The 27,389-nt window shown below is 54.4% G+C and overlaps 1 long non-coding RNA gene across 1 annotated transcript in view; it reads right to left on the minus strand.

Moving 5' to 3' along the window:
• Positions 1–3,054: 3,054 nt before the first annotated feature.
• Positions 3,055–27,389, minus strand: part of LOC306664497 — a 150,299-nt gene continuing 125,964 nt past the window's right edge. The window contains exons 2-4 of the long non-coding RNA XR_013764723.1: positions 16,719–17,075; positions 16,403–16,574; positions 3,055–5,602 (exon numbers count right to left, since the gene is read on the minus strand). This is a non-coding gene — a long non-coding RNA (uncharacterized lncRNA). The remainder of the gene's footprint in view (positions 5,603–16,402; positions 16,575–16,718; positions 17,076–27,389) is intronic.

Genomic DNA, 27,389 nt, shown 5'->3' on the forward strand with positions numbered 1-27,389 from the left:
ATCTCCGCCACTTGCAGGGTCTTGACCACTGGCTGTCCCCAGCCACTGTCCACGCACACGTGGCGAGTCCCCCAGGGTGGTGGAGCCCGGGAGCTCAGGGTGCTTCACCCTCACCCCGGCTCCGTGCTCCATCTGCAGCCCTGAGGCTCCTCCGCGGTCTCATGTCCACCCTGCAGGTGGAGGACAGCACCACCTCAGTGTCCCCGCTTTACAGACGAGGAATGAGAAGCTCGGAGGAAACAAGCCCCTCGCCAGAGGTGGCCCAGCGAGGTGAGCCAGGACAGGAAGTCTTCAAGGAACAGGCTTCTGGATCGTTCTGCTCCGCTTCACAGACCCACCCTGGACCCCGCCCAGTGGCTGTCCTGTGTCCCTTCCTCCCGGAGCCCTGCTGACAGGTTGGGGTTCATCTGTCCTGAGCAGATTTCAGGAAGACACAGTCCAGGAAGGAAAGAAAGACAAACGGCTCGTGGGGCCACCTCTTGAGGCCGCCCCGCCTGGGCACCGACCACTCCCCTTGCCTCCTGGTCCTGTCGCTTCTGCCCGGCTCTGTCCCTCCACACAGAGGACCATTCACCACAGGGCCAGGAGGCCAGCAGGGGAGGTGTCACTCCCAGGGAATTCCGAGGCAGCCCTCAGGAACCGAGAAGGCAGCTCGCGGACAGACGAGCCATTCTGCCCTGGAACAGAAGTCAGTCCCCATCAAGGGCCCGCACTGTCCGTCGGCGACCAAAACACCCACGCCCGCTAGCTGAACCCTGGGCTGGGCCCAACATGAATTCTGTCACTGATCAGTGGGACAAACCAAAGTGGTTTTTTCCAGAAAAGAAAAAAAAAGAAAAAAAAAAAAAAAAACAGCAGACCAGCTTGAACCTGAGCTGAACCTGTTTTATTTTCTAAAACTCCTGAACAGTAACAAAAATCAGACAGCAACACGTTCTGCGAACAAAACTGATATTTTGTTCAACGCAATTTCTTGATTTGAAAAACAATCGCGAAGGTGCAGGAGAAGAGAGCAGGCCACCTCCCTTGGGGGACTCAGTGGGTGCGGGGTCGTTCCCGGGGACGCTGGTGACCCACCCGACTGGTTTGATTCGGTGTGTTACTTTATTTTTTCTCTGTGTAAAGATGAGTCAGAGCATCCTGTGCCCCTGAACAGCCTGAAAGCATCTGTCGGGAGGACAGAGCCTGGGACATGGCCCCCACTGCCCGGTGGCCTCGGGCATGTTACCCTGGGCTGTGCGCACCAAGCCGAGGGCGGGTGTGACCTGAGCAGCCCGACAGCCCACCCCACGCTGGGCACAGGGGCTTCACGCGGCCTTGCTCCCTCTTAGAAAGTCGGACCCACGCAAAAACTAGTGAGGACCAACTTGGTGCCCCCAGGGAGAGAGGGCTGGACCAGAGGACCCTCCTGTCCATATTCCACCCCAGCTCTGCACCAGCTGCCCTCCAGGGCCCACTACGGACAGGTGCTGGCCACACCAACGCTGGGCTAAGAGGGAGAACGTGGGTATGGGAGCTGATTGAGGGTGGAGTGGGGTGAGCCACACCCACCAGCGTGCACCAGTCCTGAGCATGAGCAAGTGACAACAGCAGTACCCGGGGGAGAGGGGATGGAGAAGAAGGGACAGAGGACGTCCGCTCTGCACTTCATAATGTCGCTATCACTTGGATCCTTCGGAAGCACACATGTGTGCTGCATTGTAATGTTCAAAACACAGGCTCCAGACGGGTGCAGTGGCCCACGCCTGTCCTCTCAGCGGTTCAGGAGGCTGAGGCCGGAGGATCACAAGTTCGAGGCCAGTCTCTGCAACTTAGCAAGGCCCTAAGCAACTCAGCAAGACCCTGTCTTTAAAAGAATAAAAATAAAAAGGACTGGGAATGTGGCTTAGTAGTTAAGCACTCCTGGGTTCAATCCTTGGCACAAAAAAAAAAAAAAAAAAAACAGGCTCAAATGTGAGCATATTTCAAATCTAAGAGTATGTCACACGGTGAAGGCAGAAACCATGGAGCAAATGAAACTCAGATTTAACTGCATACAATGAAAAACTTCTACTCACTAAGGAAAGGAACTGCTTCAAACAGTACCAGGAGGGGAAATTATTTACAAGATGCATGATAGTAAATATTTACATGTAAAACACACTTAGGGAAAAGCTATACCCTAATAGAAAAACGAGCCAAAAATGCAAATAAGCAACTCCTGCAAGAATACATACAAATATCAATGAACCAGAAATAGTCCTTCAGGGATGATGGAGGAATACAACCAACTGGGAACACTTTGCCCATCAAGCTGGCAGGTACGACTTGCATGTTTTAGTCTATTGATCAGAGGAAAGACAGGTAAACAAACTGACGTACTGGCTGTGGGGGAAAGCGTTTGTGGAGGGAAAGATTGTAAAAACTATTAATAACCTTTAAAATATGCACAAACTCTGACAGCGGTTCCACTTCTAAGCATTTGTCCCTGAAATCATCATGGCTAAAGATACATGCATTTGGATGCTCATCGAAGCCTTGTTTATAAAAGCAAAAAGTTGGAAAGAGGCTTGCTGTCTAAACAGTGAAGGACGGTTTAATGTATTATGACAGGATGCACAGGGAATAGCTCGCAGCTATTGAAGCAGTGATAGAGAAAAATATGAAACATGGAAATTTTCATGATACATGAACCAAAAACACAGTTTTACTGGAGGTCCGTATCATACAACTGACTTTAAAAAAAAAATAAACCTAAGGGCTGGGGAGATAGCTCAGTCGGTAGAGTGCTTGCCTTGCATGCACAAGTCCCTGGGTTCAACCCCCAGCACCACAAAAAAATAAAAATAAAAAATAAATAAACCTATGTGTATGTCTGCATTTTAATTTTACCCTTGATCTTAGCCAAAAGGTAAATAACCTGCATCTAACTTTTAAATAGTTGATTTTAGGCCATTTGTATTCTTTCCCTTTATGGTATTTTGCCTTTTTTGTAATTGAAATATTTTTCAATAACAAGTACTCAGTGCTGAAGCATCCGAGAATCATTTTCAAGAAATCAATCAAGGAAACAAACATCTTTAAATCAACGAGTTAAGAACCAAAGACACATCAAATGAGATAAAGTAGTATCGATTGTTCCAAATAAGCCCTCTAATTAATCTTCTATGCCTTCTTGTAAGACCACAGAATCTGAGTTCATACAGATGAGGTCATCGCGTTGCAAAACTTGTTGGACCAGCACCACACTCCAAAATCATAACCTACTCTTACCCCAGGAGGAGGAAAATAAACTTGCTCTCTTATTTTCCTAGGAGAAAACCAGGCGGCTTCAAAGCTCAAGGTAGAAAGGCTGTAGCCAGATTCCCCGGGGCTAGGATTCTGGGCCTGGGATGGTTTTATTGTCCCGTGACTTTGTTTTGTGCCGGTGTGAAATTCAGATTTTTCAGACAAGGAAATGGGGATACACTTGAAGAGCAAGTACGATTTGCAAGCTGCAAAACGCTGATGTGCAATGCTAAGAAAAAAGAGAAAATAGCAACGAGGGAGAGCGTCAGATCCTGAGTAGCGGACGTACCCCTGAGGGGGCGGAAGTGCGCACGCGTGCAGGCTCAGCACTCCCCGGGGAAGGGCACCAGGCCCCTCTCGGCCCGTTGGACCACCTCCCTTCACCAGAATGCCTCCTTCTCAGTGGAGGCCAGCACAAAACATGCAGGCCACGAGACTGAAACTCGTAGGCAGTAAGTCTCAGTGAAGAGGAAAGTTAGACGCACGAGAAAAGCAACAACGGGGCTCAACAGATTGCTCCCCTGGTACCGTCCTCCTCCGTCTCCAGAGAGATCTTCAAGCCAGCGCTCCTCTCCCCAAACCAGTGAAGCACACGGAGCTGACTCACTGATCTTCCTTGTCAGACCCAGACATTACCCCTTGGTCCCTCCAAGTCCTGCGGGAAGGTCTGAAGCCCTGTGTTCGCACCTGTATGTGAACTTCTATTGTAATTTCTAACGAATCATCATCCAAGCGACAGAATTACAAACAGGTCTCCTATTAATGCAGACCCCTTTCCTCAGGGGCACCTTCCAAGACCCCAGTGACAGCCAGAAACTGCAGTAGTACGGAACTCCACATAGACCACACTTTCTTATACCTAACTACCTACGATCAAGTTCAATTAATAAATTAGGTGCAGTCAGAGATTGAAACAATAACTTGCCATCAATCTTCGCAACCTCAGCATACATTTTTTTTCTTTCTCCATTAAGTCAAGAACTGTCACCCCAAGGCTAGTGATGTAAATCACTAGCACCATTACTCTTGCACTTTGGAGCCATTGTGAAGTAAATACAGATGATTTGAACTTGGTACCCTAACAGTGAATCTGATAACCAAGACTAAGAGACTAGCAGGCAGGTAGCATATAGAGTGTGGATATTCTGAACAATGGGATGATTTGCATCCCAGGCAGTACAGAGTGGGATCGCTCAAGATTTTGTCACACTATTTCATACACACATAAAGCATATATAATTTAAAATTTGAGAATTCTTTATTTCTGGAATTTTCTATGTAATATTTTCAAAATCCCATTGATTGTGGGTAACTGAAACTCCTGAAGGCAAATCTGTGATAAGCAGGGAGGAGTGGCATTGATCCTCTCCAGGGAGCAGACAGCACAGTCTCCGGACCTTTGACCAGATATGTAGAATTTCACTTCTCACTGGATTTGTAAGCTCTGTGATGAGATTTTAAGAGGAGTTCGTCTTTGCTGGCTTGTGACCACCTGCAGATCTGTTCCCTGCTGGCATTTCCCACCGGCCACCTTGCAGATTACTCAGGTGCTGGTGAGCACAGTAGGTCGTCTCACTTGTGAATGACCTGCTGAAAACCTATCTTAACCATACTTCTCCAGAAACGGGCTGTGCTGTCTCCTCTTAGTGACCTCTGGGCCAAAAGCTAATCAGAAATGTTTCCAGAGGAACTTGGGAACATACGAGGTGGTTCCAAACAGCCTCTGGAGGGAATCAGATGAAGACGTATCCAATGCCAAGGATAAGGCACTGCAGATCATAAATGTTGCTGGGTGGCTGTGGGGGTGCAGGGGTTTGAGTCCTGCAGACGGTACAAAGGAAAGACGTGGTCACACAGCCAGAGAAGGGGAGGTCCTGGAACAGAGAGCGGTAAGCGCAAGCGCATCTCCATCTCTTTGTCCCAAATTAGGACGCCCATGTTTAACTGACTGGCTTGATAAGCAACAATCATCCAGTGTAAATTGCCCAAAAATCACTTTACTAGAAGAATAACATTTTTTTGTATAAGTGTTCTTTGTCAAACACATGATGCTTGCCATTTTGGGCTGGAAATCTAGTTTATACTATTCATACAGAGATTTATGAAACTCCTAACTGACTTTTGTGTATATCTGTGTGCACTGGCTCGCTCCTTGTGTGCATATGGTCAGCACAGACTATATGTTTGCTGAGGAAAAGATAAATGAACTTCTGCCTTCGGGAAGCAAACATTTCCAAACTTTTGGCCACAAAACGGGGGAAAATGCTGAAGATAGGATAGTCTATGAACCTGATTGTTCCTCATTCGACCTGAAGGATCCCATCTGGAAATCTCCCTGCAAGAAGACAAAAAATATATGTAAACAAAGGAGAAAAGTAAGCGGACCCACTGGGGAGTCTGAGACACCGGGGTGGTGTTGGCCCTCCCTTAGCGCTGTCCAATGGGGCCAACCAGGAATAAGTTCTCTCCCTGAACCTCCTCCACTCTTCCTCCACTGAGGCCAGCTCAGAGGGACCAGACCAGAACCAGGCACATCAAGCCAAGGACAGCAGTGGTACAGGGTCTGGGCAACAGGATGCTACCACGGACGCTTCTCTGCCTAATTCTCAGCACGTCTCAGAGGTGAGACCCAGATTCACGGAGGATCGATGGAAGAACATGAGCTGTTCCCACCTCTGGCTACAGCTGGACTCCCAGGGGTGGCCAGCAGGTTGAGCACCAGACATATGCAAGGTGATTTTAACATGAACACTTGTGTTAAAGCATTAAAAGTTTATCTCATTGATAGGTCCTGGGAAAATCATAACCAATACACAAAGATTGCTTTAGATGGGTGCTTTCCAAGGTGCCACCCGCCCCCAAAGATCCTTTTCAAATTATGAGTTTGATCTATGAAAAAATAAAAATGACAAAATCCTGTCATTTGCAACAACATGGGTGGAACTGAAGGACCTTGTGTCAAGTGAAATAAGCCAGGCATAGGGAGACAAAGACCGCATGATCTCACTCAGATATGAGATCTAAAAAAAAAAGTTGATCTCATAGGAGTTGAGAATAGACTCGTGGTTACCAGAGGCTGGGGAGCCAGGGGAAGGGAGGGAGGATCTGCTACCCTTAAGAGTAGGCGGGAGAAATCAGTTCTGGTGTCCTGTTCCACAGCGTGGTGGTTACAGACAAGGTTAACAGAGTGTGCATTTCAAAAACACTAGAGGAGTTTTGAATGTTGTCACCACAAAGAAGTGATCAATTTTTAAGGAGACAGATGTGCTTAGCCTGATTCACTGCACCACATATACATGCACTGAAATATCACATGGTGCCCCATAAATATAGGCGATTTTTGTGTGTCCATTTTTAAAGATTGTTTCCAAGAGTTTGAGGGTTAGGGAGCAAGATGGGGTGGCTCTGGTGGTAGACCAGGCATAGGTCCAGGGAAGGGTGTGGGGGCTTCTTTTCCAGTCCCCACTCTCCAGTGGAGTCCCAGGATGCAATGCCACCCATAAGGGCACACGGAGTCATTCAAACAGGCTTTGCAAAGAGTGCAGGCCACTGAGACACAAGTGCATTAGCACAAGGACAGTTCTGAGAAGAAGTGAGCAAATCTTTTTTCAATTTAAAATAATATTTTTTAACTGCTCTGTGTTGACGCACATTCTGATCCCACAGGATGCACCTAGCAAGTCATCGCACCTCACTTTCCGTGTGGGTAAAACCCAGTTATGAGAGAGCTGCATGCTAGGCACAGAGTGTCGGGGTTCTGCACAACTGTTTTTATTGGTGTGGACTTGCTTACGTGGCACCAGCTTCTGCTGAACTTTTATTTTGGCAGGTGTGTGAGGCTGAGTGATGGCGTGGAGGTCCTTGGCCTCCTCCCACAGGACTACCATCACGAAGGCTCTGTGCAGACACTGTCCAGATTCCAGCTCCTGTGAGCGGGCTTGGGTTCCTCAAGGGACAGCACAAGCCAGGCCTCTTGTGGGTGCCTCCTGGCTTTGGTGGCCACGAATCTCACAGTCACACCTGTTATTCACCGCCAGCAATCCGGCAGGACTCGAAGGCCAGAACACCTGCGCACACGTCTACCCCGGATCTTCCCCCTCTCCTCTTTGTCCCTGCACCCCGACATCCTGATCCACGCGTGTCACCCGTTGCTCCCTAGCAGAGGCCTCAGTGGTGTGAGCTTGGACTCGTCACCCCTGCCCTTCTTTTAACTCCACGAACACAGCGGAGCCTGGAAGAGCGCTGGACCACCGCCTGGGAACGGCCTGCGCTCCTGAGATGGCGCACACCCTATTGTATCAGATGGTTTGCCTTTTTATGCGGTTTTTGTTTTATACTTTTCTTAGATTGTGTTGTTCTGAAATTATTTGGGTAAAAATCACCAAAAAACAATTCTTATTTATTGCCTGCCTGTTTGAGTGTTCTAGAAACACCCTTGGTGGCGCAGAGTTTCACTGGGCGGTGCTGTCTCACCAGTGAGGCGGAGAATCAGCAAGTCCCGCATCCTGTCCGACCTCCAGACCCCGGGCTCCCACCACCTTGGAGCTCCTCACCGGCATCCAGGGCCCCGACTGTGTTCTGTCACCTCTGACTGGGTGGCCGCCAGCAGTAGTGTCCAGATGAAGGACGAGCATGACAAGATGTTTAAGATGAGTGAAAAAATCTCTCTCCTGTGTGTTGGACAGGCTGGAGACGCTGCACAGTTTGCAGAATATATTCAGAAAAATGTACGACTTACTAAGATGTGAAATGGATCTGCGTTGTCCCCAACAGCAGCCACTGATTTCACACACCGAAACCAGGCTGTCTTCGGAATCGGGCCCCACAACACCTGAGCCTCCCCCTGCTGGCCGTGGTGGACACAGGGCCAGCCTCCACTGCAGGGACTACCGGCTGCCTGGCCAAGGCCCCCTCTGCAGCCCGAGGTCACGGTGCCTTCCTGACTCAGCGTGCTGGACCCACACTGTTCGCCAGCTACCTGACGTGAGAGGGCAGGGCAGCTTCTTAGAAACATCCGGAGGAGCTGCAGAAACACTTCATCCTGCATCTGCCGACCTGCAGGCTGGGACCGTTGACAGAAATGGCCTCCCAGACCTGACACCACCTCCCTCCCTGAGCATGACTCCTGACCCCATACCCCTTTCCCACTTGCCAGGGAACTTTTTTGACAGAAACCTTTAATTTTTTCTACTCTTTGGATGTGCGCTCATAATAGATGGTTAATTCTGAATAAAACCGAATATGGGTAAATTGAAAAAAAATACTCTTGTGTGATTGTATCTTGAGGATATGCAGATCCCATCTGCCCTCCAAATCACACCCACCTACCTGAAAAGTTCAGAGACCAGCCGGCCCCTCCCCGTGACGCTCGGTGGCTGCCCACCTCTGGCCCAACCCCACAGCAATTCACGGACTGAAGCCACCAGCCGCTGGCCTCCAGCTCTCACGAGAGCCCCTCCTGCACCTCCCAGGACCGCAGCAGCTCATTTCAGATTTATCCCACACGAGGGTAAAAGGAGTTTACCAGGTTTTCTTTGACAGCACTGAGAAACTAGAACAGTCAGCCCTCTGTGTCTGTGGATCTCACATATATGGATTCGGCCAATTACCGATCAAAAATATTGGGGGGGAAATTGCATCTGTATGGAATATAAACAGACTTTCTTCTCATCGTTATTCTCTAAACAATACAGCTTTCGTGTTGAGTTAGATGTTATCAGTAGCCTAACAGTGACTCAGCGTACCCGGGAGGATGTGAGACTTCAGAAACTAAAATCTGTGCAAATCCTATGCCATTCTGTATAGGAACTTGAGCATCTGCAGGTCTGGGTATCTGCAGGGGGTCCTGGCCCAGTCCCTTGCAGACACTGAGGGGCAATTCTCCACCACGAGAAAGGGCTCCTTCCACACGTGGCCTCACGGGAGTTGAGTTCTCTCCGTTTTACCAGTGAGACCCTCAAGACTCTGGGAGTGAAGGAACTCAAGTTGGCACAGATTCTCCTCTCCCCCGGCACCTCCAACGTGACCGGCAGGCTGGCAGAGTGAGAGGCGAGGACTCAGGCCAGCCTCGAGGAGGCCGGGCAGGAGAGCAGTGGGAGGCTTCTCTGGACATCCTGCTGCCTCTGCACTCTTCTTCCATTCTGGAAAGACGCCATGCGCTCTGACCTCTTTCCTTCCCAGGAAGCTGCAAGAGGCCTCTACTGCCGCCCCCACCCCATGTCCACCTTGCCCTGCAGCCTCCCTCTTCCCCACCCTGGTCCATTATCACAGCCTCTGTCCTCTGGTCCCAACCTGGAGCCCAAGGACCCTGGAGGGAGGGAGGGTGAACTGCTGAACCCCCTGGAGGAACCTGGACAGCACTTTCTTAATGGCTTCCTTCTCTCAGAAAGATCCCAGGGGGCACCCCACCTGGACCCAGAGGAACAGAATTCCTGATGCGAGTTCCAGCAGGGGGAGGGGAGCGGCCGGCAGGGCTGCCTGCAGGGCCTCGAGCCTGTGCTGAATTGGGCACAGGAGGAAGCCCATCCTGTGTCCTCCGCTCTGTCCCCAGCCGCCCTGAGTGGCTAGCACATCACAAGGGACAGAGCCATCACTGACAAAGGAGGGCCTACAGGTGGGTCTGGAGGTCAGGACTGCCAGGAGTGCCACCTCACTGGGCCACCTTGAGCCACACTGGCCTGGACCCAACTGCCCATCCAGATCGGCCTGTCCAGAGGCCCTGGCAGGGGAGGGGAGAGTCCCAGTCAGGCCGCCACCTCCAGCTGGACCTCCTGCTCCCACCCCCTAGTGGAGAAGGGAAAGCCTGCTCCTCCGCCCGGTCCAGCCTGGCTCCAGGCCTGCCTCCTGCCAAGCGTGGCCATGCCCACCGGCTAGGGACAGCTGGCCATAGTGGGAAGGAACCTCAGACAGAAAGGAGAGGGCCCCCAGGCACACATGTCCTCCCCAGGCCTCTCTGAGGGTGTCCGAGGGCTGCTCACCCATCCACGCCGCGTCCCACGCTATGAGGGATGAAGAACACAAGCAAAACCAGGAGAGGCCTGTCCATGCGTCTCACCCTCAGCTGGGACGCCAGGAGCTTCGAGACCAGACGCCAGTTCATGGATTATTCTTCATGATCATCCAGAGGTTTGACCTGCCCCAGATTGCAGAGGCAATAAAATCCCCTCCCCTCCGAGGTAGGTCACCCGGTCCAGAGCCCCGTCACACTGCCCCATGGCTGTGACAGTTCAGCAGCCCGGGGAGGCAAGCATCGCTGTTCCAACACCAACCAGAACCACACGCCCTGTCTCTAGACTTAGTCTGACCCAGTGAACATGAGGAGGACCTATGTGTTTGGTTTCAGGGTTTGTTTTGGGTTTGTAAGTTGCTTTTCCGTAAATTCAAAAAATGTGAGAAATTTCCATTTTCTTGAATTCCTTAGCTGGATGAGTTCTGGGCTCAGTGACTCACTGATGTAGGGTTTCAAGAAGTGCCTGGGAAGGAATGCAACAAGATACAGCCTACCTCAGCTCAAGTTGATAGAAAACCACCAGAAAATAAGGACAAAAAGAACATTCCAGGCCTTCACTGGGTCACCTGTTCCTCTAACACGCAGTCTAAGCGTAAGGATAAAAAGATAAATAGGTTCCTCCATTAGTCAACTATTAGTCAGCTTTCTATTACTGTAACAAAATATACAGAATAATCAACTTATAAAGAAGAAAGGTCTAGTCGTGGTTTCAGTCCATGGTTGGTTGGCACCAGTGCTTGTGGGCCTGCAGCGAGGCAGCACATTCTGGCGGGAGAATGTGGTGGGACAAGCTGCTCATCTCATGGCAGCCGAGAAGCGGAGAAAGACAGGAAGGGCTAGGGGCTCTGAATTTCACCTTCAAGAGCCTCACTTTCTCCCCCTGGGCTCCACCTCTGAAAGGTCTGGCTACCTCCCAATAGTGTCACAGACTGGGGACCAAGTATTTAACACATGAATCCGGGGGACATTCCGGTTACAAACTATAGCACAGGCCTTGCCTTCTGGGAGTTCCCCCAAGTGTAATCAGGGAAACAGATGTGGAGACCCCCCAGAAAACAGCACAGTGCAGCCTGGACATCCCTCACCCAAAACCAAGACCCAAATACTGCGCAATCCAAAAGCATTCGAGCACCGACAGGACAGCACACGTGGAAAATGTCCCACGGACCTCGTGCGAAGGGTCATCGTCCAACACTGCACTGAAATCCTGGCACAGCACCTTCGGGCTTCGCCCGGAGACACGTGCTTGGGAAGCCGCAGCGATTCCGACTCTGAGCATTTCAGAGAAGACGCTCGCCAGTATCCAGTGGGTGGAAGGACGAACCCAGGGGAAGGATGGACCCTGCAGAGGAACAGCCGGCCGGCGGCTGTTTGTCTGAGTTTGAAGAACAAGTGGAAGGAATGCCCTCCTTGGAGCTGTCCGTGGAGGCCTCTCTCCTGGCCACAGATGTCCATCAGGGACTCAGTGCCCTGGGCAGGCCAGGACACAGCCTTTCACCAGAGACCTCCAGAGCCCACTGCTGTTGGACGCCTCCTCCAAGTCCTCTCTCCCCGACCCAGGAGCGAGAAGGAGCAACACTGGTGCCGTTACCAAAAACGGGGGCCTGAGGGAGACCAGGCCAGTCCCCGGATGGTTCTTGGAGCCTCGGGCATGTTTTTAGCATTTTTAATGCGAGCCATCGCTTAAAAACTGGAATAATTCACCCAGGAATTGTCTTGAATTTCTTCTCTTCTCTTGAACACTTGGAAGATACGGTGACCTGGGCCCATATCTGGCATGTCCGCTCTGAACTGGGCTGCGTAGATGAGCGGCAGCCCCGGTCCTGGTGGCTTTATCCACCACCGGAATGAGCTGCGCGCCGTGCTGGCGTTTGGGCCGGGCTCAGGAACGTGTCTCCAGTGGTCTCGCGTGGCTTGCGCTCAGGGGCCCTGGAGGCTGGGGGCTGCACGGGATGCCCCAGTCCTCCAGCTCGGCCTTCACCGCCCAGTGCTGTCCCCCGGCAGGGGAGGGTGAGCCCCAACCACAAGCACGTCCCCAGCCTCTGCCTGTACCACTTTTACCAACGTCCCCTTCGTTAAAGCAAAGCACAGTGTCAGTTCAATTCCAAAGTCAGGAAAGCAACATCACCTCTTGATAGGAGGAGCTACAAAGAATTCATCATTTTTATTACCAAAAAAAGTACAGGTCACTATGGTCCCACCACACAGGAGCTGTCAGTTGCCACTGTGGTGTGAACTTGAGCCTCGGTTTTCTCCCAGCTGGCCCTCGTCCTCTTCACTGGGCCTGTTGGAGCCCTGGGGACAGCAAGCCGAGGAATAAACCCAGAGCTCTTCTCCAGCTCCATGTTCACAACCGAGCTCGCCTGGCCCTTCCGCCATGGACATCAGAAGGCAAAGCGAGATTCAATGAAATAAAGCCCAGAGGGGGACCCCAAACTAGCAGTAGGTAAAGGCTCTGCTCAGGATGGCAGAGGTGCCCAAGATGGCCAAGATCCAAATGGCCATCAGCATAACAGATGACCAGATGCCAGAGAGCCCAGCAGCGACGAGGAGCCAGAGCAGCATCTCGGGTGAGGAGATGACACAGGGCCAGGTCTGCAAGGTGGTTCCAGGCGGAGCTCGCAGAGAGGACAACAGCACGTGAGAAGCGTGACCCCCTCACGGTCACTGTCCTCACTGGCTCTCCACAAAGCTGTCGGGAGAGGGAGAGTGGTGGGCGGCCACACCCAGCATGCCCCACGTGTTAGTCGGCTTCCTGTCGCTATGACGAAACGCCTGAGAGAGTCCATTAGGGGAAGAAAGGTTCGTTTTGGCTCATGGGTTCAGAGGATTCAGTCCACTGTCGGCCAGCTGCATCGTGAGGGAGGACAGCACAGCAGAAGGGTGCGGTCCAACAAAGCAGTTCACCTCACGGTGGTAAGCAAGGAGAGGGAGGCAGGGGCAGGGGGCGTGGAGTCCCAGGGTCTGTCCCCGAGGACCCACTCTCTCCAGCAGGCTCCACCGCCTGCTGTCCCCACCCCTCCCAGGAGTCCACTCAGCTACAAATCCCTCAGTGGATTAATCCACGGACAAAGTCACAGCCCCCGTCCAGCCACTTCCCCAAAGCCCCACCCCTGGACACTGGGGCGCTGGGGACCAAGTCTTCCACTCGAGCCTTTGGGGGCACCCAGGTGTAAAACGCAGCCCCTGAGGGAGCGGCAGTGCCCACGCTGCACATGCTGGACCTGTGGGCCCAGAGGATGGCAAGGCAGGCAGCTCCACAGCAGAGGCTCCAGAGCCCAGCACAGAGCGTCGCCGGGGGCCCATGGGCACACAGCGCGGGGCGGGGGCCAGTCCAGAACTGACCGCGGCACCCTTTTGATGAAAATCAGATCCTCCCCTCCTGTCCAGGAGGACTGCCTGGCTTTCCTGCCTCGGGCTGCCACAGTATGGCCGACGTCCCCAAGTCACTTCAAAGGCGTCCCCGAACCACATCCTAGATCACACGCAGCGAGCTCGCCGCCCCGGACTACCGACAATGCCCGGCCCACAGGGGTTCAGCCAAGGACGTCTCAGCTGAGGCTGTGTTGACTTGAACAGGCCGTCTCTTGATGTCCCGGGAGCAGCAGGCATCCAGTGAGAGCCTGTGTGGATCCTGAGCTTCCATCTTCCCTGGGCTGGACTATGTGTGCCATCCTCTCTCCGGATGCTTGCTGGGGGGTCAGGGTCAGCCTCGCAGCCCCAGGGGGAGTACGGAGAGCCCATGGCGCACCGTGCAGCGGAGTGGGGTGTTGGCCGGCATGGGGGGCTCAGCGCGTGCTCCACCTGTGCATTTTCAACTTAGGATGGTTCGCTGAGACGTAGCCCTTTGTGAGTCAAGGAGCGTCTTCCAATCTTAACAAAAATGAAGCGGATCGACCTGAGTCCAGCTGAAGTTCTAGGTTACAGGAATGACTGGGGATAGCGAGAACAAGGCCAGGAATGATGCCCAGGGGTCCAGAACGGGGACCTTTGTGCAACTCGATCCACCCAGCCTGTCACGGGAATATCCAGGGACGGCTGAGGAAATCACAGCAGGCACTACGAGGCGATGTTGGGAACTCACTGTTCCTCAGGCTCGACGGTGCCCTGGGGGCCTCCAGGGCATCCTAGGAGTCACGTGCCAAAGCATTGATAGTTAGCACCACTTATTCCGGTGGCTTCTCTCCAAACTCACCCCTGAACACTCAGCTCTTAGCATCTGTGGGTTTCATACCTGTGGACTCAACCAACCACAGATTGAAAATAGTATTTTTAATTGCATCTGTTGACCAAGTGCAGACTTTTTCCTGATAATTAGTCCCTAAACAATATAGTTTGGCAACTATTTATGTAGTATTTATATTGTAGGAGGCATTATAAGTCATCTAAGATGATTTCAGGTACTCAGGAGGATGTGGTCAGTTATGCACAAATGCCACATCACTTTATGTGAGGGATTTGCACATCTGCAGACTTGGCATCCTCAGGGGCTCCAGGAACCAGTCTCCCAAGGTCACAGAGGGACAGTGACTTGGCCCTAGAGAGCTGGTCTGGGACTCTGCATACCAGGTGACAGGTTCTGCCAAAAGATGGTGCTGGAGGGCGGCTGGGGGCTGAGGGAAGGTGACACACTCCTCCTGTCACCTCTTCCTGTCTGTCACTTGGCAAAGCTGTCTCCCCTGCTCCTCTCTGAGTTACCTAGTCAATAACCTCACCCCTGGTTGACGGTCATACTGGTTGTGCTGACTGTGGTCCCACTTTCCCCGAGGACAGTGGGGGTCTGAAATAGCGATGTTCATCAAGACTCTTTCAGGAGAAACTGACCGGCCACGTGGCTTCTGTCACAGTGTGTTGCTCCGGTGGGTCCTTTTCACGTGGGCTGCTGGGGCTGACCTCTAACTGGGGCTGACTTACAAGTGAAGCCTCAGCACAGGTGTGCAGACCCAGGAAAACACGTGGCCTGCATGGGGCTCCGTCCCAGTCACCGTCTCAGGCATCTGCTCAGGGTCTTGGAACATCCCTCGAAGAAAAGGGGACACCACTGTACGGTAAATGCTCGCCATTCGAGCCACTGACCCCTAGGTCAAGGTGCTTTTAAAGTTCCAGCCAAAAGGAGACTGTGGGTGGACACCCACGCCTGCACACACAGCACCCGTGCACATGGGGACCAGGGCAAGGCAGGGAACGCCGATCCGGGCAGGCAGTGCAGGGACCAGGGCAAGGCAGGGAATGCCCATCCAGGCCAGGCAGTGCGCACGGGGACCAGGGCAAGACAGGGAACGCCCATCCAGGGCAGGCAGTGCAGGGACCAGGGCAATGCAGGGAACGCCGATCCAGGGCAGGCAGTGCACACAGGGACCAGGGCAAGGCAGGGAACGCCAATCCAGGGCAGGCAGTGCACACGGGGACCAGGGCAAGGCAGGGAACGCCGATACAGGGCAGGCAGTGCACACGGGGACCAGGGCAAGGCAGGGAACACCGATCCGGGCAGGCAGTGCAGGGACCAGGGCAAGGCAGGGAACGCCGATCCAGGGCAGGCAGTGCAGGGACCAGGGCAAGGCAGGGAACGCCGATCCAGGGCAGGCAGTGCAGGGACCAGGGCAATGCAGGGAACGCCGATCCGGGCAGGCAGTGCACACAGGGACCAGGGCAAGGCAGGGAACGCCGATCCAGGGCAGGCAGTGCACACGGGGACCAGGGCAAGGCAGGGAACGCCGATCCGGGCAGGCAGTGCAGGGACCAGGGCAATGCAGGGAACGCCCATCCAGGCCAGGCAGTGCGCACGGGGACCAGGGCAAGGCAGGGAACACCAATCCAGGCCAGGCAGTGCAGGGACCAGGGCAAGGCAGAGAACGCCGATCCAGGGCAGGCAGTGCACACGGGGACCAGGGCAAGGCAGGGAATGCCGATCCGGGGCAGGCAGTGCAGTTTCCACCCCACTGCACTTTCCACGTTTCTGTGAGCTGCACGTTCCTCATCCTGCAGTACTGAATAGGAGAAAAATCCGTAGGATGACACCTGACTCATTATCCGGCATTACTGCAGTAAAATGAAGTGAAGACGCCCAGTAGGAAAAAATACCTTTGCCATTTCCCAAGTTCATACACAACCCCAGAGGTCACTTACCCGAGGAAGGCGGGGGTCCTGCTGGCCTGATGCCCTGTCCCCTCCTGGACAGGTGAGGATGTGAGCGGTGACTCTGCATCTGTGAGGACAGCCACACAGAGACCCTGGCAGGCAGAGTCGCCCCAAGAGGGGCCGCCACACTGCAGCCTCCAAATCACCGTACAAAAAGAATCTGCGTTTATCAAATAAGAAGAGACGATGCTCCACAGACTCCCAGTAAATCAAGCAGAATGGTCCCAGCCCCTCCGAGCCTCTGGCCTAAATCCCAGGTGCTCGGGATGAGGCCCCTTCCCACCTTTCTCCGAGGAAGACCCACCAGTGGGCTTCCAGGAAAGCCCCACCTGCCCCAAGCAGACACCCTGCTCAGGGCTCTTGGCAGGACCCCTTGCAGAGTCACTGCCACCTCCATTGTTGCTCCTTGATGGCCATCTGCTTTCCCTCCGAGTTGCTGACCCCTGGGCCAAGGCAAGGGGCTGGCCTCTGCCGATCCTGATGGCAGCGCCCAGGAGTGGCAGGTCTCCTCCTGTGGCTGTGGGCAGAGCTCCAGCCTCTCCAAACAGCCCACCAGAAGCCGATCAGCCCATGTCCAGCCTCGGGTCACTCCCACTGTGATCCCTCATCTCCTGCACCCCTGCGGGATCATATTTTTGGTAAGCAGAGTTGGTTTCACTGCCTTAAAAAAAAACAAATGAGCTACCTGGGTCCCTAGTTAAATGTCACTCAGACAAAGAGGTAGGACCTAAACTCTTAGGCCCAGGTGTCACCCTCTGTCCTCAGAGCCTCATGCAAAGCCAGGCTAGAGGACCATGAAAGAAGCAGCACCAAGGCAAAGTGTTAAGCCCCACCCGGCAGGGAGTCCCCGCCACAGCCACCTGGAGGCCACAGCTCTGTGCTTTGTTCTGCTGCTGCCCACCTCTGAAATGTCCTCCAGTCTCACTGCCTCCTGAAGCCTTCTCCAGTGATGTCTGGTCCCCTGGTCACGCCCCTCACACAGGTTCCTCCAGTCTCACTGCCTCTGAAGCCTTCTCCAGGGACGTCTGGTCCCCTGGTCACGCCCCTCACACAGGTTCCTCAGCTTCCCCCAGAGAGAGGGCGAGCAGCCCATGAGCACCAGAAAGGACGGCCACCCCGCTACCCTCTCCGACCATCAGGAGGAGGAGCACGGAGCTGCGGCAACAGGCCCCCACGCGGGCTGTGGGAGGCAGAGAGAGCCCCAAGCCTCAGACAGGGTCTGAGAGCCGGGACCCCGGCCCCCTCTGTGGTGTGGACACGGCCGGGCTGCTGTGGAGAACCAGCTGGCATCATCAAGTATCACCTTCAACACACACACCGAGATTTCGCTCCTCACCAGACCCCAAGGAGACACTCCCTGGGCGCCATACCCAGTATGGGAGTGGTCACTCGGTGAGCCAGACAGGGACATCTCCCCAGTACCTCAGCATCAGCACAGCAACAGACAAGCTGTCAGGGGGTAGGCAGGAGGGATAGAGTGGCAGAGCCACCAGCCCCAAGCAGGGCGCATGCTGATCCCTACTGCAAGGAACCCAGGCTCCTGGGAGAAGCAGCTGGTTCGGGGCTGAGGCAGGAGGGACAAGAGGAGCCTAGAGCACTCCGTAATGCCCACAGTGGAGAAGTACTCGAGAAAAGTGGCAGCATGTCCCAAGGACACAGGAGGGGGCCCCCTGGCCAAAACAGAGTGACCTGAGTCCCAAAATAATTAAGGATAATTCGAAGGACCATTTACACTGTATGAGGTCCTACAAGGAACCGGAGAGCATTTAAATTGTACACACAGGTTATGTGCAAATGCTAGGCCACTTTACAGGGGGCTCTTGAGCATCTGCAGTTTGGTGTCTGCAGGGGTCCTGAAGCCCACCCCCACAGATACCAAGGAATGACCCGAATAAGCTATAGACCATTGAAAAATTAGATCATTGATCATCCTAGGTAGACAGACACACATGTAGGGGAGATGTGGCAGAACATTCGCTATGGCAGAACACCAGGCCAGCCGGCGAACGGGAGGAATCTCACAGCTGTAGGGCCACACCTTATAACCAGCGTGAGGGCCGATTCAGGCCGAGTCATCCATGGGCGCTGCGTCCGTGGGGAGAGGTGGTGAGGAGCAGGCCTCCACGTCTCCCGTGTCTCCCGGCAGACTACACAATAGCTGCAAGAACTGAACGTAGTGACTACACAGGAGACAGACCAGGTGACAGAAGTTAGCATCGCCAGCGAGGGGCAGATGGACCGGCCAAGGGTGCAGCTGCGGGGTGAGACTCCTCACTAGACGATGCTCCAACTGAAATGTGCCCCTTGCCTCTGATCATCAGTCTAATCACAAGCGCCTGGGAAGCCCTGAGAGGCGAAGGCCAGTCCCACCAAAAGTTACTGCATCGTTCAAACGTGCCAAGAGCATAACACCAGAGCCTGCAAGACGTCCACGTTGGGAGATCAAAGAAGCACGATGGCTAAACACGACATCTGATCCTAGACGGGGTCCCAGGTTTGAGGGACAGATGCCATGAGTGACTTCACTGGACCAACTGACAACAGGCCACTTGGTGGCAGGTTGAGTAGAAGGAGCCCATCCCTGTGGAACTGAGAGGAGTTGGCAGCTCTTGCGGCCATGTGAGAGCACATGCTTACTCGTAGGACCGATGGGGTAAAGGGACATAGCGTGTGCCACACTCCCAAATCATTCAAAACATAAAAGTAAATCGTGTACGTTCACATAGAAATGACATATAAAGTGTATGTACATGTGCACAAATGTGTACCTACATATACACACACACAGCAAGTAGGGCAGAATATCCATTCGAGGGAAGGAGGACTTAAAGATACTTTTCAAAACACAAAGTTGGAAATACAGAAGAATGATGTCACCATCCGCGCTGGCATTGAAAGAGCTCCAAAATACAGTGTTGAGGGAGAAAAGGAACTCGGAAGGAACGCGCTCCACATGGCGCTTCCGATACCACAGGTATTGGTGCCTAAGTTAACACATAACGGACCGAGGAACAAACATGAAGTTGATTATGGGGTTCGTCTTTGGTGCAGAGAAGGGGAAATCAGAACGGCAGTTACGAAGTCTCTTAGTTTATCTAGAACAGTGTGTGTGACTTGCTCCCCAGTTAGAAGTAACCGCGTCCGAAGGTCGGGCTGCCTTCCTGCCACCGGTGCCAAAGGTTGCGGCTCAGGTCTCCTAACGCAGCACGCACGTACCGTTAAAGCCCACTCCAACATCTGACATCTCAGAAACCGTCGACCTGGGATCTGGAGCCGCAGTTATGAGGCGGCAGCAGTCCCGGGTGTGTGGGAAGGGAAGGCCCTGGGCCTCCAGTGCAGCAGAGCCTCTGGAACCGTCTCGGGCCCTCGAGGGCAAGTGCAGGAGCATCGGGCAGGACGAGCTGGCGGGTGTGCGCCTTGGGCAGTAGGCGGCGAGTCGCCCGCTTGCCCTGGGCTGACAGGCAGCGCTGCTCCTGGCTGTGCTCTCCCTCCCTAGTGACATGCTGCGAGCCCCCGGCTTTCTAAGGAAGTGACCTTCCCTAGTCATCTCGCTGCCTCCAACCGTGCCCCCAGAACACCTGGTACGTTTCTGCCTCACATATTTGCTGGCAGAGTGGATCTAGTCACAGGAAACCCAGAGCACAGGGTGGCATGCCCTGAGGCCCCAGCTTGCCTTTCAATCATCAAACATGATAGACGTGGCTTTGAAGTCACTGTGTGGAAACCTGCAGATGCCCAGGACATGACAAGGTGACCATGATCCACATGCCCAAGGAGGGTGGACGGTAACTGCGTGCCAGCACAGGTGTTACCTGAAACTGTTTGGTGGTCAAAAATGTTTGGGAAATACCAAGTGAGATGAGAGAAGGCCGACTCTTTACCGCAGGAGTCACCAGGGCCTTCAATTAACGGACATGATGAATAACCAGTGGGCTGCAATTTGCAATAGATTCTAAGTCTATTTGACTGTAACTCCCCCCACCCCACACACATGCACCTTTGAGTGAAGTGCTAGGCCTACAGAAAATTGCTTATTTAAATGTCACTGGAAGCTATTTCTCCACCGTCAGGGCATAGAGAATAGACTTACGGGGAATCTACCAATGAAACTTCTCACTTCACCCCAGAGGGCAAGAGAATGAAGCAAATGAGAGGCTAAGGGTCCCCCTCGACCCTGCCCAAGTCCCCTCCAAGTCTTCCTTGGCTGCCTGGTCCAAGGAACACGTGCAAAAAAACCGACCAAAAAATCATGTCCAAAATCATGACATTGAAACCAAAGTGATGAGCTCCAGTGTCCCATTCCAGCCTCACCTGAGGCCCAGCCCCCAGCTCGGACATGAGGGAAGACAGACAACCGGAATCCCGAGCCAGTGCTGAGCCAGTCTCGGGGATCCGGCTGAGAAACTGACAGCTGGTCCAACTTGCTCCCTCTGCACCTGCCACCTCGAGTCACAAGTCTGATATTTAGCTCAACATTTTCTTTTTCTTTTTCTTTTTCTTTTAACAACACAACGCTTGTCGTTGGGCCTTGCTCCTGTCCTCCCCAACTGTCCTCTCCCTCAGCAGCCTGTCTGTCCAGGCACCCTGGCTCCCTGCACCCAGGTTAGGCCAGGCAGACCCTCTCCACCCAGGAGCTTTGCCGGTGGAGAGTCCAATCCTAGACAGGATGGCGCTGATGCCCTGGCAGTGGGGCCCTGGGAGACTGTGCCTCAGCCCTGCGGCCAGCGCTCCAGCAGGGTCCCAGCCTGTCTTCGGGTCTCAGGACTCTGTCTCTCAGGAGCTCTGTTGGGCTCCCATGAGGGTGGCCCAACATCCTGCCAAAATATTCCCACAGAGTTTCTGTTGCTTACAACCTAGGCACCTGCCCAGGACACGGAGCAAAGCAACTTCAGCAGATTTCTACTTCATTTTCCAAGAGAATCATGGAACTTAAAATCCAAAAGTAAAGAAGAACAGTGTTTTGATGCAATCCAATTCATCTGTCTCTACCTTTGTTCCCTGCGCTTTGGGGCTCCTGGTCCAAAAAACCTTGCTGGTTCCAGCGCGCTGAAGATTCCCCGTTTCCTTCCGGGAGTGTCGTAGTGTCAGGTCTTACCTTCAGGTCTTCAATCATTTGGGGTGACTTTTCTGTGTGGTGAAGGACGGGGGTCTAGCTTCATCCATCTGCACAGGAATCCCCAGTTTTCCTGGCGCCAGTTATTCAAGAAGCTGCCTTTTCTGCCGCACACTCTTGAAGGTTTGTTGAGGATCAGGTTGCTGCAGACGTGTGGGTTTATTTCTAGGCTGTCCACTCGGTTCACTGGTCTACGTGCCTGTTTCTATGCCAAGACCATGCCGTTTTAATCACTATGACTTTGTAGTATGTTTTGGGATCGGCTGGTGCAATGCTCCAGAGAACGACGATGTGCCGCTGACTTTGTCTAAGGTCAGATGGCATAATATTGAATGTCTGAACCATAAAGAAATGACAAGTGTTTGAGGTTACGGATTTTCCCTGGTTTGCCCATTATACAATGTACACGTGTATAAAAACATCACAAGGCACCCATAAATCTACACTATTTTTATGTATCTGTTAAAATAAGATAGAAAAAAATCTGAAAGTGACTTTAGAGCAACTCCAGTGACCTCACCTCCTCATTTGGGTCAGGGGGCAGGAAAGGCACCTGACACCTGGCAAGGTCAGGCTGCAAGCCAATGCCCCCAGTTTACCAGAGACGGTCAGATTTCCCACCCGCCTGTGCTCACCCAGCAGATTCCCAAACATCCGTTTTCCACATAGACAGAGCCTGCACTGCCCAGGGGACATGGGGACTGTTTCCTCTTCCCTCTCAGGCCCCGGTGGGACTACCACTACCCAAAGCTGCCCAAAGATGCACGCGTCCTTTGGATGTTTCAATGGATATTCGCTCACACCCTGAGCCTCATTGCAACCCACCCCCCACCTCTGCTCCGAATGTCAGGAGCTCCTCGTATGGAGAGCGGCTGTCCCCACTGCAGGGGCCTCATCAGCAGCTCACTGGGGTCCCCGCACCCCGCCAAGGATGCTCTATAGGAGTGAGCCCCTGGCGACTTTCAGTGTGTGCAGTGAGCTTGTTCTGGAGGGAGGTGACTGAGCATGTGCAGCACAGCCAGCAAGCAGTGCTTCCTTACGACCAGAACACCTGCCAACCGCCAGCGTGGCCTTAAGATGCTCTCCCTGACGTGACTATGAGCTGGCCGCCCTGGCACCCCTGAGCCCCAGCCGCTGTGGGACAGGAGGTGGTACAGGTCAGACCCAGGCCATTCTTGGTTCTTCAGGGTAGGGCTGGGACCGGAGGGCCCATCTCTCTGTGGTCACTGAGCACACATCCTGCATCCATGACCTGCAGAGAATGAGTGAAGGTGAGTGGGCTCTGGCCTCCCTGGGGCTGCAGGGGCAGGAGAGAAAGCCAGGCCACCCTCCCGGGGCGCTGAGTGGCTGCCGGCCCACCCCCACCCACGGGTCCCGCGCTCGCCTGCGCCCTGCCTGCTCTGGCCTGGTGGGTTCCCTCTTCCCCTCCAGGTGCGTCCTCCACCCACCTCCCTGGACCCTGCGTGTGCCCACAGATGTCTCCAACCCGCCCGCTCCCATCCTGCTCTGCTCCCCTCCCAATAGTCTCTCCATGGGGCATATCGATGCCACTCACAAGTCCCGCCCGGCCCCGAGGACTGTGAGCTCCCCAGAGCCTGGTCCACCGGGGTGCGTTTATCACTAGGTCCTAGTGCCCAGCAGCGCCATGACCACAGGAGACACAGCACTGTGGCAGCACCGCCACAGGCCACCCTGCTGGCCCCTGCCATGCTCGCTGTGCCCAGGGAAGAGACGGCCTGACCCAGCTCTCTACCACCTTTTAGGGGGCTGGAATTCCCACAGGGTGAGAGAAGCAGTCCTCTCAGGAGACTATGGAAATGGAAACAGAACATGCCACAGGGCGTCCACCCGAAGGACACAGAGTCAGGACCTCTGCAAGCCCAGGTTCACTGCAGCAGGGTCCACAAGAGCCAAGACACCAAGTCGCCTAGGTGTCCAGCGAGGGCATCCATGCTCCATGGAGCACAGCTCAGCCGTGAGTGAACTAAGCCAGGCACCGTCTCCTCCGGTCAGAACCACAGCAGCGGATCCCACAGGCCAGGGAGCAGGGGAGGGCAGAGGGCGGAGGCGCGGGCTACGGGAGATTCGGTTCTGTTAGGTAGCTGGTCACTTCTGTCCTCTCTTACGTGGCTGGGTGACTAGAGTCAATGCACTTGTATGTTTCCAAGTCGCTAGAAGAGAGATTTTTAGCATTCTAATCACAAAGAAATTGTAGATGTGTAAGGCAGGTGGGTTGTTTCCTGGATTCGCTCACTATGCAAGGTCTGTGTGTCAGAACATCATGTTGTGCCCCCAAAATAGCCACACTTATTGTGCCAGTCAAACTTTTTTAAATTAAACAAACAAAAAAGTCTGTAGAGAGTAGCATTTGAGACCAAGATCAAGATCAAGTCATCCAGAGATAGCGGTGTACAATACTGCAGCCTGCGCACAAGCTACGTGGGCACCGGCAGGTTGGCCTCTCCGTGCCTCACTGTCCTAACCTGCGAAATGGGGATAATGATAACACAGCAGCACAGGGCTGCGGGGAGAGGCGAGAGAGCTGGCTACAACCCCTAGCGCCTGACGTGAGTGCTGGTTTAGGATGTGGTCAGAAGGAGTCCTAAACAATATTAAATTAAATTAATTTGTTCTTAATTCTCTTTCAAACTACTTTTCTGGGAAGAATCACAGCCGAAGGTTAACATGACTGGCAACTCAGGAACACAGAGGAAGGGCTGGGTCTCAACCTGGCAGCAGGCACAGCGTGACTTTGCTGTGTTACGTTATCATCACGGGGGCGTGGAAATCGGCACCATTTTCTATTTGAGATCACGACACAAACTTTCCACTTAAAGTTTATTGATATTGAAGAGTGAATAAATTCAAAGAAAAATACGGAACAATGATCTACAGACCACAGCTGCCCACGCTCGTGGGCTCTGCATTCGAGGGGTTCCCCAACTGTGGATCGCAGGTCTTTTCTAACGGTAGATTCACTAAACACGGTAGACTTTCCTCTCGTCGTTGTCCCTGCAGCGTGACAACCACTCACTCCAGGCGCCGTGTAGTAGACGCGCAAGGAACCCAGAGGCCACCGGAGCACCCGGAGAGCAGCGCATGGCCATCGCGTGGGTGCCTCGAGCATCTGCAGATTTCCTACCAGAGGGGTCCCGGGACCTGAAGTCCAACCAGAGCGCAGTCCACGCCGGCAGACATGGCTGTCCCAAGACGTGGGATTCTCAGGTTGGGAGGAGGTGGCCCGGGGTGGAGGCACTGAGAGAGCTGGGCAGTGTGGCTCTGGACATGGGGCGTCAGCTCCAGGCACTGCCCAGCCCCAGCGGGAGGAAAGGCCCCGCCCATCACCAGGCAGAGGGTGGGCAGCGCCACGTGCAGGTCGCAGGAAACCCGTGTCTCCTGGGTGTCCTTTCACTGAGGACTGGTGGGAAAGAGGCCAGCACCCCAGGAGCGTTGCAGACCAATTGTCCCCCAGGCGAGGGTGACGTGGCTCCAGCCACGATCCTGCGCTCCTTCCATCTTTTGGCTTCATCCACTCATGAGGCTCATTAGAGGGGACATCCATAAACAGCTTGCTTTTCAAATGAGTGGCGTCCTATTCCCTGCAGCTCAGGGGCACAGCTCACGACGGCCCCCTCACTGACCCCCGGCCAGCCACCAGTGCCAGGCCCTGGCACACTGGGGAGGCGCGTTCAGAGAGCCCTCTCTGTCTCCACCTGCCCAGCACAGACGGCAGGACAGCACCCACCCCCAGCAGCTCCCAGCATCCTGGGCAACAGAGTCCTGAGGACCGGATGCTGTGGGACCGTGACAGTGTCCAGTCTGTGTGGGACCATGAGAGCGTCCAGTCTGTGTGGGATGATGATGGCATCCAGTCTGTGTGGGACCGTGACAGTGTCCAGCCTGTGTGGGACCATGACAGCGTCCAGCCTGTGTGGGACGATGACGGCGTCCAGCCTGTGTGGGACCATGACAGCGTCCAGCCTGTGTGGGACCATGAGAGCGTCCAGCCTGTGTGGGACCATGAGAGCGTCCAGCCTGTGTGGGACGATGACGGCATCCAGCCTGTGTGGGACGATGACGGCGTCCAGCCTGTGTGGGACCATGAGGGCGTCCAGCCTGTGTGGGACCATGACGGCGTCCAGCCTGTGTGGGACCATGAGGGCGTCCAGCCTGTGTGGGACGATGACGGCGTCCAGCCTGTGTGGGACCATGACGGCGTCCAGCCTGTGTGGGACGATGACGGCGTCCAGCCTGTGTGGGACCATGACGGCGTCCAGCCTGTGTGGGACCATGAGAGCGTCCAGCCTGTGTGGGACGATGACGGCGTCCAGCCTGTGTGGGATGATGATGGCGTCCAGTCGGTGTGGGACGATGACAGCGTCCAGCCTGTGTGGGACTATGAGAGTGTCCAGCCTGTGTGGGACCATGAGAGCGTCCAGTCTGTGTGGGATGATGATGGCGTCCAGCCTGTGTGGGACTATGAGAGCGTCCAGCCTGTGTGGGGCCATGGTGTCGTCCAGTTGTGAGACCATGACAGCGTCCAGTCTGTGTGGGACCAGGACGGCGTCCAGTCTGTGCGGGGTCCTAACCCCTGTGCGACCATGTCAGGAGCAGGACCCTTGAGTGGTGCTCCGGTCTCCAGAGACGAGCCCTCAGTAATGGAATTGGTTCCTTTGCAAAGGGACCCCAAGAGCCATCTGTCCCTCTGCCACCCCAGCACTTGGCAGGAGGAGGCAGCTGCCAGTCAGGAGGATGGCCTTCGCCTGGAGCCTCAGTGGGTACTGAACCCTCCACTCACTGGTTTTTCCTGCACAGACATACCTACGGCAAGGTTTGATTTATAAGTCAGACACAGCAGGAGATGAGCAAGGATAAGTGATGATGAAACAGAGCCATCACAACAGTGCAGCATTGCGAAAGTCATTTGAAACGCAGGAACCGTTGATGTCCGGAATTTTCCATTTAATAGTCTCAGACCCTGGGTGACCAGAGGTGCCTAAAACCCCGTAAGGCGAAATCTGTCCAGGAGGTAGAACAGAGAACTGGCTGCTGGCGGGATGTGGCTCCAGGGAGCGGGAGACATCAGCCCGACATCCCAGGCTTCTGCCTTGAGCAACAAGGCAGTGACCGCAGCCTCCACTGAGGCGGGAGGCCCCTGGGCGGCAGGGCGAGAGGAGGGCACCCACCTGTGACTCCAAGATCTCTGCCACACCCAGCGGCCAAGGCAAGTAGCCAGAGGGCGCCCCCCCTTGCTGTCCATTAGGTCCCCAGATCCCAGCTCCAGGCCTCCCAGCTCACACTAAATGTTCAGAAAACATCCTTAGATGTCGGTGGTGCACAGACAGAGGCTGGGGAACCCACGTGGCCCAAAGCACAGGGCGTGGGTGTGCCACCATGTCCGAGGAGGCCCGGAGCAGAGGCCAGCCTGGGCAGCTCCTGCAGCGGCCACACCACAGGCTCCTCGCTTCCTGGCCTCGGCAGGCAAGTGAGGGGACGGTGAGGACAGAACAAAAGACAGCGAGCCTGCCCGCCCACCGTAGGTCTGCCGTCCAAAGTCACCCCTCCCACATCCCAGCATCTCCTGGGTGGGTTTGGGGTGGAAAGGCTTGAGCTATGAGCTCAATGAGCATGCAGGCCAGCGGAATCTGGTCAACTTGGGATTTTTATAAAATAAACCGTGGGAAATGAGGAGGGAGGGCGGGGAGACGGGAAGAGGAAGCAGGCCGGGGGAAAGGGTCCCCAAGGTTCACGACTCGCAGAGGGCTCAGGGGTCAGCCTCCAGAACGTGACCTCTCAGCCCAGCCTCGACCCTGGGGCCCCTGCCACGGCTGGAGAGGGGGCATGAAGGGCCCTGGCCTCCCC

This window comes from Sciurus vulgaris (genome assembly GCF_902686455.1).
Source record: "Sciurus vulgaris genome assembly, chromosome: 6".
Classification (NCBI taxonomy): domain Eukaryota; kingdom Metazoa; phylum Chordata; class Mammalia; order Rodentia; family Sciuridae; genus Sciurus; species Sciurus vulgaris.